The sequence below is a fragment of the Erithacus rubecula genome (assembly GCF_903797595.1).
Source record: "Erithacus rubecula genome assembly, chromosome: 1".
Taxonomy (NCBI): Eukaryota; Metazoa; Chordata; class Aves; order Passeriformes; family Muscicapidae; genus Erithacus; species Erithacus rubecula.
Window position 1 is genome coordinate 58,234,371 of NC_136658.1, and position 10,553 is coordinate 58,244,923.

The 10,553-nt window shown below is 35.6% G+C and overlaps 1 protein-coding gene across 6 annotated transcripts in view; it reads left to right on the forward strand.

Annotated features, from left to right (window-relative positions):
- The window catches only part of DACH1 (dachshund family transcription factor 1), a 351,929-nt gene that overhangs the window by 42,616 nt on the left and 298,760 nt on the right, over positions 1–10,553 (forward strand). The window lies entirely within an intron of this gene.

The window sequence follows — 10,553 nt, forward strand, 5'->3', positions numbered from 1 at the left end:
GTTATGTACTGCTCAGGAAATGGGCAAAAATAAGCTAAACATGGCAGTAATGAGGCTGGCCCTTTCTAATGTTTCTGATTTCAGTTAATGAGAAGATATTTAGCTTTTTCTGAGCTGAATATTCCCAAAGAAATAACGAATTGTTTTCCCACATAAAAGACTATATGTATGCCTAAGTATGTATGTGTATGTGAATTAAAGCAATCCTACAGTTGCATGTCTTCTTACTTGGATCAGAAGCTTTCTTGTATTTCTTTAGGGACTGCAAGATGAGAGCCAGAGTAGGGCATTATTGGTGGAATTTTTTCATTCTGCAAAGAGAAAAGTGACATTTGGGGTCTTTTGTGAAGAAAAGCATCTTCTGCTTTCTTCTGCCTGGAAAATAATAATAAACCGGTAACACCTTCCTGCAAAATGTTGTCGTGCCAGCAGACCATTAGCCACTTCATCTCCAGGAAAAGTTTTTCTGGAGGAGCTTCCCCTCTCCCACCCTCAAAGTATGGTGTCTAAAATGACAGGCTAATTTCAGATTCAGCTGTGATTGAGCACATGCCAATTTTTACATGCTTTACATAACTAAAATAGAGCTGTCTTTAGAAATCTGTATATTAGGGAAATGAGCTCTAATCAGTGAAAGCTTTTTTCATAAGTGGGTATATTCATATAATTTTTACTTTTTTTCAAACATGTAGCACTTAAAATTATATTAGGAAGCTTACAGAATTATTACTACATAGCTCACAGCAGCATATTGGAAATAATGGAAACGATAATTCCGTTATTTTCCTAATAGATAACCACTGATATTATATCAGTTGTATAATCATTCTGGGTCTAAAACATCTGCCTTTCATCTGAGTAATATTTTTAAAGATGAAAGAAAATAAGCTCCTCTAAGTTTTACAGATACAGGATGCTGTCATAAAGTTTGACGGTTTTCCTTTTTTTATTTATTTAAACAATTAGCCAAAATTAAGTGAAATTTGGGATTCTTATTAAGGAATACTTTTTTATTACTTGCATGTTTTGCAAGCCAAAATATGGTGGCTTTTTTTGCAAAGAATCTAAAAGCCAAAACTGATAAATATTCAGAAGTTGGAAAATCAGGTTTGTCCCAAATCTTGCTCTTTAAGTGACTACAAAATAGAATTACACCACTATCACTACTCATAATAGGGGAAAACTGAGTAAAAATGTGGACTGAATTAAGCAGATCTTTTAGATTTGATAGCTGGGTTAAAATAGTATTTGGAAGTGTATCACTGCAGACAGTGAGTTTTGAGCATTGCATGGAGAATTCACACAACAGATTCTCACTTCATTTTTCTCTGTGATCATCTCTTCAGCTTTTGCTGTTCTTTGTAGATGGTGGGTGATGCTATTAAAAGGGTTTCTTATAAAAAGCATGTGCATCCACTTTTATTTGACCACAGGCAGTGTTGTGCCATACAATGGAAAGCAGATAAATACACACATTTTTTTAAGTACTAGTTAGATTATGAGACAAATAAGCTGTACCTGGCATGAAGTAATTAAGTATAGGGATACATAGAAGAGGATAAATAATGTTAAATAATGTTACTTAAATGGCTTTGATATCATCTGAGTCATGATGGCAGTGTCCTCAGTTTTGGGACCTAAAGATCTAACTGAATCCTGGAAAACAAAAAAATCAATATCCTGCATATTAATATCCTTCTTCATACAGTTTATCTAGCTGGGTGGTCAAGCTCTCATTTACAGTGCTGATACCCTTTTTTGTATCTCTGACTTGGTTAGAAAGCATCTAGGATTAGCATTTTTCCTGCTGTCATTCCTCACTACTAATGAGAACTCTAGCTAGATGAGTTTGAGTAATTCTGATATCCTGAACCTTCAAGTGATTAAGTTTGCCATCAAGATCAAGTTAGATGCATGGAGTGAGTAGCTTTGCTAAGGCACTCATGTAGACAAGGTACAGGTGTTTTTCATGACCCTGTAGATGCCCGGGTAGAATAGTTCTGGTAGATCCCACGGAAGCCCTGAGGAAGGGATTCATCTGCAGCTGGGCTATGTAAATAGAAATAAACACTTCCAGAGTGCTGCTTATCTGACCCTGATGTGGATGTCAAAAATAGATCAGATGAATTGTGCATTAAAGTTTCCTGTTCCTTTAGCTGAGGTAAGGAATTATTTGCTTAGATGGGGATGCTTATGCTTTAGACCTCTGTTGGGTTAGATGAGTCTGGTCAATACAGTTTATGATGCTTCAAATAGGGGTACAAATGATCTGGCTTATTAGTATTACATAGGACAAAAGCTTCACAGAGCTGTGAATTTACAGAAAATTAATTTAGCAGCTTACATAGAACAAGGAGAATAAAGTAACTGGCAAGTGGCTAAGACAAGTAAACCCAGCTTTGGTGCTTCATGCAATTTGAAAGCTTTTCCCAGAGGTGTTGAGAAACCCTCCACAGAGTTCATCTCCACTGATTCACTGTGGTGATCATTGTAGTTAACATGAAACAGAATTAACATCCACTGTAATACATGCTATAAGGGAAAACCTGAATTGGTGAGTGGTCTTAAAGGATGTTAATGCAATCCAAATAAAAATATATTTTAAAATCTGAGTCACATGTCTAGGATGGAAAAAGACCATTTGAATTTATGCCTTTATAGTATTTCTTACAAGTATCACTTTTGTCCAGGGTAGGAAGGCAGATGTTCCATTTGATGTTATGTTTTGCTTTAAATGATATTTTCCCTTGCTGAAAGAAGTCTTTAGTACTTAGGATTATGATATTTTTTTCCTTCCTCAACATGCATACAATCCCTGTGAAATTTGGGGACCTGTATTTTAAGGAATCTGCAGGAAAGTTAAAATGTTTGAAAACACACCTTTGCAATAACACAGTAAGGCAATGGACTTGCAAACCTGGGGCTGCTTTTAGTTGATACTTTTTCCATGAGCATGACACACTATATAATAAGTGCTGGCTAAATAAAAATGTTGTTAATACTGTGTCCTACATTTAGTTGTGTGATGAGAAAGTTAATTTGGTTTAGGAAAGACATATCAATGTGTAGCATTGATTCTAGACATCAGTTTGAACACAGAGATGCTTTTAAATGCAGTGTGTCTAGTGCTTCTCTCTTTTATAGATACTGTTAACACTGTTTGAAAATGCATTATTTCACACAGAGGGTGTCTATAAGTGAGTGAATATGGTATAGTACATCAAGTTAAAGTTATTTTAGACAGGGTGTAATACTGAATAATGATGTAAAAGTAGTTTTGTTTCAGTTAAAATCCAGATTTACTGGATTGTTTCGAGGTCCAAAAAAACCCAATCTCTGCCACTTGAACAGTCAGTACTCTAAGGAATATGTGGACATTAGCATAAAGGTTGCACATGTTATACAAAGTGTAATTAAAGAAGCTTTGATCCCCCAAATGTCAACTAGCTTGCTAAGTGTCATAACAAAGTGTCAAGCATCTGGTATACAGTTAATTTGTAGTCATTAACTGCATATTGTTGATGTGACAGTTTGTTAGCAAAGCAAGCTTGACAGTTTGCATTTTGTTATTGATTGACACCTATAGACCTCCCCACCCGTCTAGTTTACATTCTTTATGAGGGTTACTCAGGTTGCACTTGCACTTCTACTTTTAACTAATTAGTTTAGTTAGTTGGTCCAATATGTTAAAATAAGTGAAGGCATATAGTGAGCCCTAATTCCATAGCAAGTGTTTTTTGATTGCATGCATCTTATAGATTAGCAAACAGTTTTACAAATGTGCATTTCTTTAGATATTATTGGCAATCTATAACTTGCATTAACATATTGCATATTAACCATCCAAAACATCTGTTTACATTTAAACAAACTTACAGTCTAGATTGTGATATCTTCTAGTGCAACTTCTTGAAGAGCCTGAAAGACTACCTTCCTACTGCATTCCATTTTGTACAATGCAGCATAAATACATTTTGGTTTGTATAGCTTTTTAAATATTCAGTAGCATTCTGCATAATTTCAAAAGCTGGAATTAATTAAAATAATTGAATTGCTTTTTTGGTTTTGGTTCCAATTTCCTCTCACCCCCATATGATATGAAGGCAACCTATCAACAAACTGAGCATGCTAATGAACAGAAATAAATATTATGCAGTTATACTTATATCCAGAAAGGAATTTGTGTGCATTTTTTGTAATGGGTGATGAAAGTGGTTTATAAAATAAACAATCTAAGGAATACTGTTTCAAATTAGTTAGATGTTTTGATGTTTTGCAGGCCATTGCACAAACTTTTGAATGTTTTTTCTAGATTAATCTAAATTATACTGGCTGCACTTTCAAAATTCATGCTTTCTTTTCTCTCTTCGTAAAGAGAGAAATACTAAGGAACCCCTTATTTATTGATTTTCTTTATTTATCGGTCTTCAGACCTTGAATCTTCATCATCATCATCATCATCATCACCATCCACCCACTCCACAAGATGTGGGCTGGATTCAATTTCATTCAGAGGCTGCTGCCTTTGCTTAGAGTGGTGCTGACATAATATCAGAGACGAGGTATGAAGCTGTGCTCAGTCCCAGCACCCTGGCAGTCCTTGTGCTTTAATATGTGTCCTGACACTTGCTGCTGCAAGTGTGCTGACCAGTAGTGCTTTCAGTGTTGTATGTCGTATGCACGTGTGAGTGTTAACACTTGGTTTTCCATCAGTAACAGTATTTTCATAGGTTACGTGCAGATTTTTAATTCTAGAATTTCAGATTGATGAAAAATCACAATAAATTTGATTTTCAGTATATATCTTGCTTCTGTTTTAGTTTTTTTTTATCTGTAGCCTTCATATATAATGTAGATTATAGCTTCTCAGACTTTGTTTTATTTAGACACATTTTAACAAAAATTGCTAATTTCATGATCTATGGTGAAATTTCAGATATGGTGCTTAAAAGGAAGATGGCAAGCACTTGAGGAGACAGCAAGTATTTCAGTAATAACAAAGAGTAGATTTTATTTTTATATTTTGATTATTATGGAAAAACAGTGTAATGAATACTATCTGGGGAGTGCTTGAATAAATAAGGAAGGAGAAGCAGAAGGGATACATTTATTAGTTCATCACTTCTGTTTTTGGTGCACTGAAAAGATTTCTTCATCCACTGCTGTAGGTGGTATTGCATGATGCTGAGGGACACATTGAGTGGAGAACACTGAACTTTTCTGCATGAAGGAACTAAGAGCAGTTGTTACCTTTTTGTCAAGAACAAAATGTGGGATTCTGGTGTTAAAGACAACAGCAAAATTCCCACTGTCCTTTTTTTGGCCAGTATTTTGTGTTACTGCTGTTTCCAAGTACAGGAGAGTACTTATGTAGAGCCACTCAGTGGTACTAAAGCTAGGAGGTGAATTTCTCCCACTTTGGTGCTTGCAAAAGCAAGTTACTAAAGCTGCATAACGGTCAGTAAATGAAAATTCTGACAATTTAAGGATATGTAAAAATGCAAATAATGGAGAGTGGTAGAGCATTTTGCCTTACCACGTGAGCAATGAATTCAGAGAAGATTGGAACATTAGGAGCAAAACATTTTTTCAATTATCTTTCTGAAAGAATGTAACTGAGGTACGAATGAAGTTGGATTTCCCTCCTTTTTATTAAAGTTTCCCATAATTTTAAGTGCTACAGAAAGCTCAGTGCCACATTCCTATTCCAATAACAGCTGTTGCATTATTTGTTTATTCTTTAAAGGTGTTTTCTTTTACAGAAAACTTGAATATTTTGAAAAAAGTTGACTGTGTAAATTGCAACTTCATAAGATAGCTTCAAGTTGTGCTCCTGGTACATATCAGTAAAGACAGCTGCCCTTGGTAGTGGCTGTATCTTTATATGGGTTTATCTATTTATTTGTCTATTATATAGGGTATTATATTTTGTTTAAAAGAAAAAGGAGTTTGGCTCTAGCAGCATAGAATCAGAATATCCTGAGTTGGAAGGAACCCACAAGGATTGTTTTGCTTATATTCAGATTACCAAAATGTGGTCCAGGTTTTGTTTAGAATGGTTGAAGAAGCAATTTTGAGCATCCATTCTCATTTGCTGTGCTGCTGTTCCTACGTTGAAGCTGTTCCCACTTGCTCCTGGTTCTATGAAATGCTTTCACAGTGTGTGCATAGTGATTTCCTCACTGACTACCTTTTACTGCAAACAGTGTGGCAGTTGTACCTTAGGAGGTGATCCTCCTCAAGGACCCTTGTCTAAATGAGAAGATGCATTTCAGAATGAGTTTTAGGTCAGTGTTTACTTGGGGACAGTTTTGCAGCTGGTATAATTTATCATAATGTCATTGCAGTCTGTGGACCCGTTGTAGTTTGGGTCAACTAAGGGTCTGCACTCTATTTATGTAAGGATGCTCATTTTTTTTTATATATAGGAATGCTGAGCACCTCTTTCTGTGGGTAATCTATTTTTGCTTTGTCAGAAGTGTTACCCATTTCTCATTCCTTTCTGTTTGGAGTCAACAGGTTGCCCAGAGAAGCTGAGAATCCCTGAAGTGTTGAAGGTCATGTTGAATGGGACCCTGGGCAACCTGGTCTAGTGGAAGTTCCCTGCCTGTGGTGAGAGGATTGGAGCTAGATGGTCTTTAAGGTTCCTTCCAACCCAGACTATTCAATGATTCTATGATGGTCTAATGATGGTCTAAACTGAGCATTTCTGAGGGTTAGTTATTTCAAATAAATTTTAAAAATTATTGTATTTTTAGATTACATTTGAAAGTATGTGTTTGAAGTTTCCTGTTCTAGTGAAAAGAAAAATGAAGATTGATATTTTTTAAAAAGAAACAAAGTATTTATGTATACATTAGTGGTGCTAAAATAGGGGGGATATGGACTTTTCATTCATTTTTTGCATTATTTGTGGTGAAGATTGATACTGTTCAGAAAACTTATTCCTAGGTGATTTTAAATTGGTACTTTTTAATCTCTTTTTTAAACGCTTTCACCCATGTACCTAATATGTATTTTTATCCTGGTTTCTAATAGAAGTAAGACCTGCATATTTACCTGTTTCTCCCTTTCATCATTTAACTTCATCTCTCACAAGGTGTTGGTTCAAGCATTGGTCTAGGTGAGGCATGAAGATAGGGCATTCTTTCCAGTGGAAATACTCAGCACTGGCAAACTAAAAGGGCACAAAAAGATGTTAAAGGAAATTACTCTAGTTGTCCAACATCTGCCCCTCTTTTGATTTCCACTTTTATAAGTGGAATCCAGAAATTATCCAAATTCCTGAACTTCAAACACCATTGTTTTCAAACAGTTTCTTGAAAAAAACCAAACCAAACCAAATCTTTACCTTCCCTTTGAATTATTTTCCAATGACAAAAAAATAGAAGTAGGCAGATGAACTCTTTGTGACCTGCCTTTATGTTAATCTTTAAAACTGTGGCAAATTATGCAAAAAAATCTTCCTGGATTTATCTAAGATATATCCCATTGGCTAAGAGACATAATTAATCCTCTTCTTCAAGTAAGTTAGGTCTCTGATAAATATGTAGTATGAAAATCCTGCTAGCAGATGTGAAAGAGAAGATGATGCAATTTCCTGGATTGCTGTACTTTCTAGAAGAGCTGGTTCATGTTACCTCTGACTCAGAGAGGACCTACCCAGAAGAGAAATATCCTCTTTGGGGAATGCTTCCTTTAGTGGGTACATGGATGTCAGGTTCAGGTCCTTTGTCACGTGCATCAAAATGGAAACATTGCTGGCACTAAGCAGGATTGGCCATATACTGATGGCCATAGGGCTACTGCCTTCTAATGACTACTTGCTGTGTCTTGGTCCAAGGTAAGGTGAGGCCAAGGGACCCCATCAAGCCAGCGTAGCAGACACTGGAAAATGGAAATCCAGGTTTATTTCTATTGATTGTGAAGAAGTTGCATTTTAATTTAACTGACTTCTTTTAAATAGCAAAATAGCAGTGAGAACAAAGAACTAGCTTGAGTTTTGGCAGTTTTAGCTAGGACTGGAAGGTATGTTTTGATCTTAGATAGCTTTACAGGTTTAAGTACTTTTTAAACTTGAATTCAATTTAGGTAACATACCTGTTTTTTAATTATTTTTTTTAATTTGTCCCCACAATAGATATCCTCCAAAGCTTCTACTGAGAAAAAGTTAGGGTTGTCAAGTCAAACGTGGCATTAAGCAAGCACCACCTGATGCTTGTTCCTGGACATTTGCCTGCAATAAGACAGTCTTTGAAACTTCTTCCCAGGGATGCTTTTAAAACCTTTGAAACTTCTTTCTCCCAGGACATGTCTGGTGCAGTGTTCATTTGACAACAGAAAATTAATACACGATTTTGCAATTAGCGTTCTCTTTCACCCCCTCCAAGTCCTTTCTTCTGCTCTATCATCTCAGTCAGAAATGCCTCTCCTCCCTATGCCAAGACAAAAAATATTAAAAGATTATCCTGTGATAAGCCAGGGGGGGGCATAATAGATAAATTGTGCACGACAACTCCAGTACTTATTTCTCTTTGCCACCATTTTCTTAGATACAGTTCTCTTTCTCTAAACCAGGGGAAAGGACTTTCTTACACTGTTGTTAGTTGGGCCACCACTGGTAGAACTCACAGTTTTGAACCCAAGTTGGTGTATTGAATTTCAAACAATTACCCTTAAAATAGATGAAAACTTTATTAGTCTGTTCACCCACTTGTGGATGATATAAAATCCAAAGATTGTCGGTGCCATGATAATCTCAGTGCTCACTTCTGTTTGTTCAGTCATTAGGTGTGATTCCAGTCAGGTTTCTGCTGCTTGAGAAAATGGTAGCTTAGATGTTCGGATACTAAATTGGTGAAAATCTCTGTCAACTTCGTAAGGAGTCTGGAGATGGTTTAGAGTCCATTGGGAATGTCTGCCTTGAGCCCTAAGCCTCTTCCTGAAGAAGATTAGTGCAAGGTTATGCCAGGGTGTTTATTAACTGTGTGCCATTTCTATCTTCTCTCCTTCCTGACAAAATGAAGTGACTCCTGATTGACCAGTTATCATAGACAAAATCCTCCCAGCATATCCAGCCCTGGATGGCAGATAAGGATAATTGAGTGCTGGTTTAACTGTGTAAACTGTCTACTGGTTCCTTTAGGAGAAGTTAGAAGATGGATTTTGCAGACAAAAGGCTAGAATTTCATCTGGCATACAGACATAGACCCATTAGGTAAGAAAAGAGCTTTTAAGGTAAAACAGCTGAGAATCTGGCATAAAATCATGAACACAAGAGTTGAGACGTATGTAATTTTTCTTTCAATGACTGCTTTTTTCCCTTTTGTTCATAGTTGGTATTTATGAACATTTACTTCTGTCTACCTGTTGGATTGACTGCGTGAGATACTATAGCTGGGGCTTTTTCTTTAAATTAGAAAATAATAAATTCTGAGTTAGCTTACTGAAAGGTTTTCTGCAAATGCCTCGCTTCTGGGAAAAAAAAAAAACAAACTGAAACCCACTCTCTCCAGTTTATGGTTGCATTTATTTCTCATCATATTTTTTATTTGCATGCTTACCTTTGAATTATCAACATAATTTTAGCTTTCTCACTAATCAAATGTGGATTATCATACAACCGTTCACAAATCAAAGTGGCAAGGAAAAAATTATATTTTGTTGAAACATGGCTAATATTTAGTTTCTTTTTCCTTGTACCTAAATTTAGAAGGTACAGACTATTTATCAGGCTATTCTGCAGAACCCTTCTGTATGTGGTAGAAAAGCTGATTTGTATGCATGAACTCTCATTCTTGTGTTTGTGCTAGCTTTAAGTAGCAACACAGCTTTTAATTGTGAGGTTTTAAGTTCTGCAATTAAGATTTACCCTTTCTACTGAAAGGATTGAGTGATAGCTTTTTGATTTACTTCAGACAGTTTAGACAAATTATATTTAAAAGCACATAAACATGCAAGATGCATTTCCTGACTCTATGAAGGTCAATATGTCTTAGGCACATTTGCTGAAAGTTTTACTTTGAATAGCTAATGATATTTTCCTACTGTATTGCAGAGAACATGCTAAGATGCTGCAAAGAGTTCTCCTGTCAATCTCCTCCAAAGATTCAGTTTTCTTGAAAATCGTATCAAAAAAGACTTAGGCAAATTTAGTTAAAAATTTTTCCATTGTGTAAAGTTTTGTCAATAACATTCATTTATTTGAAGTCTAGAAGCCAAATATGTAAGTTACCCAAAGTACCTTAGAGGTGTGTTCATATTCATAAAGTAGATAAATGACATTTAAGAGGTGTGGTTATATGATCAAAGAATCTTGAGATAGATGAGGTAGAGTTCATATTGTAGAGTTTCATGATGTGTGCATGATGTCTTCTCATGAGAAAACAAAGGAATAAATACGTTGTTAACTGTTTAATTTTAATTTTTGTTAATGATCTTAACTGCAGATATGCAAAAAATAAAGTACATCCTCAAACTGGTAAGTCTGCGAAGTTGCATAAATATCTGTAATGTAATATACTGTTATCTCCCAACAATAACACAGACCTACT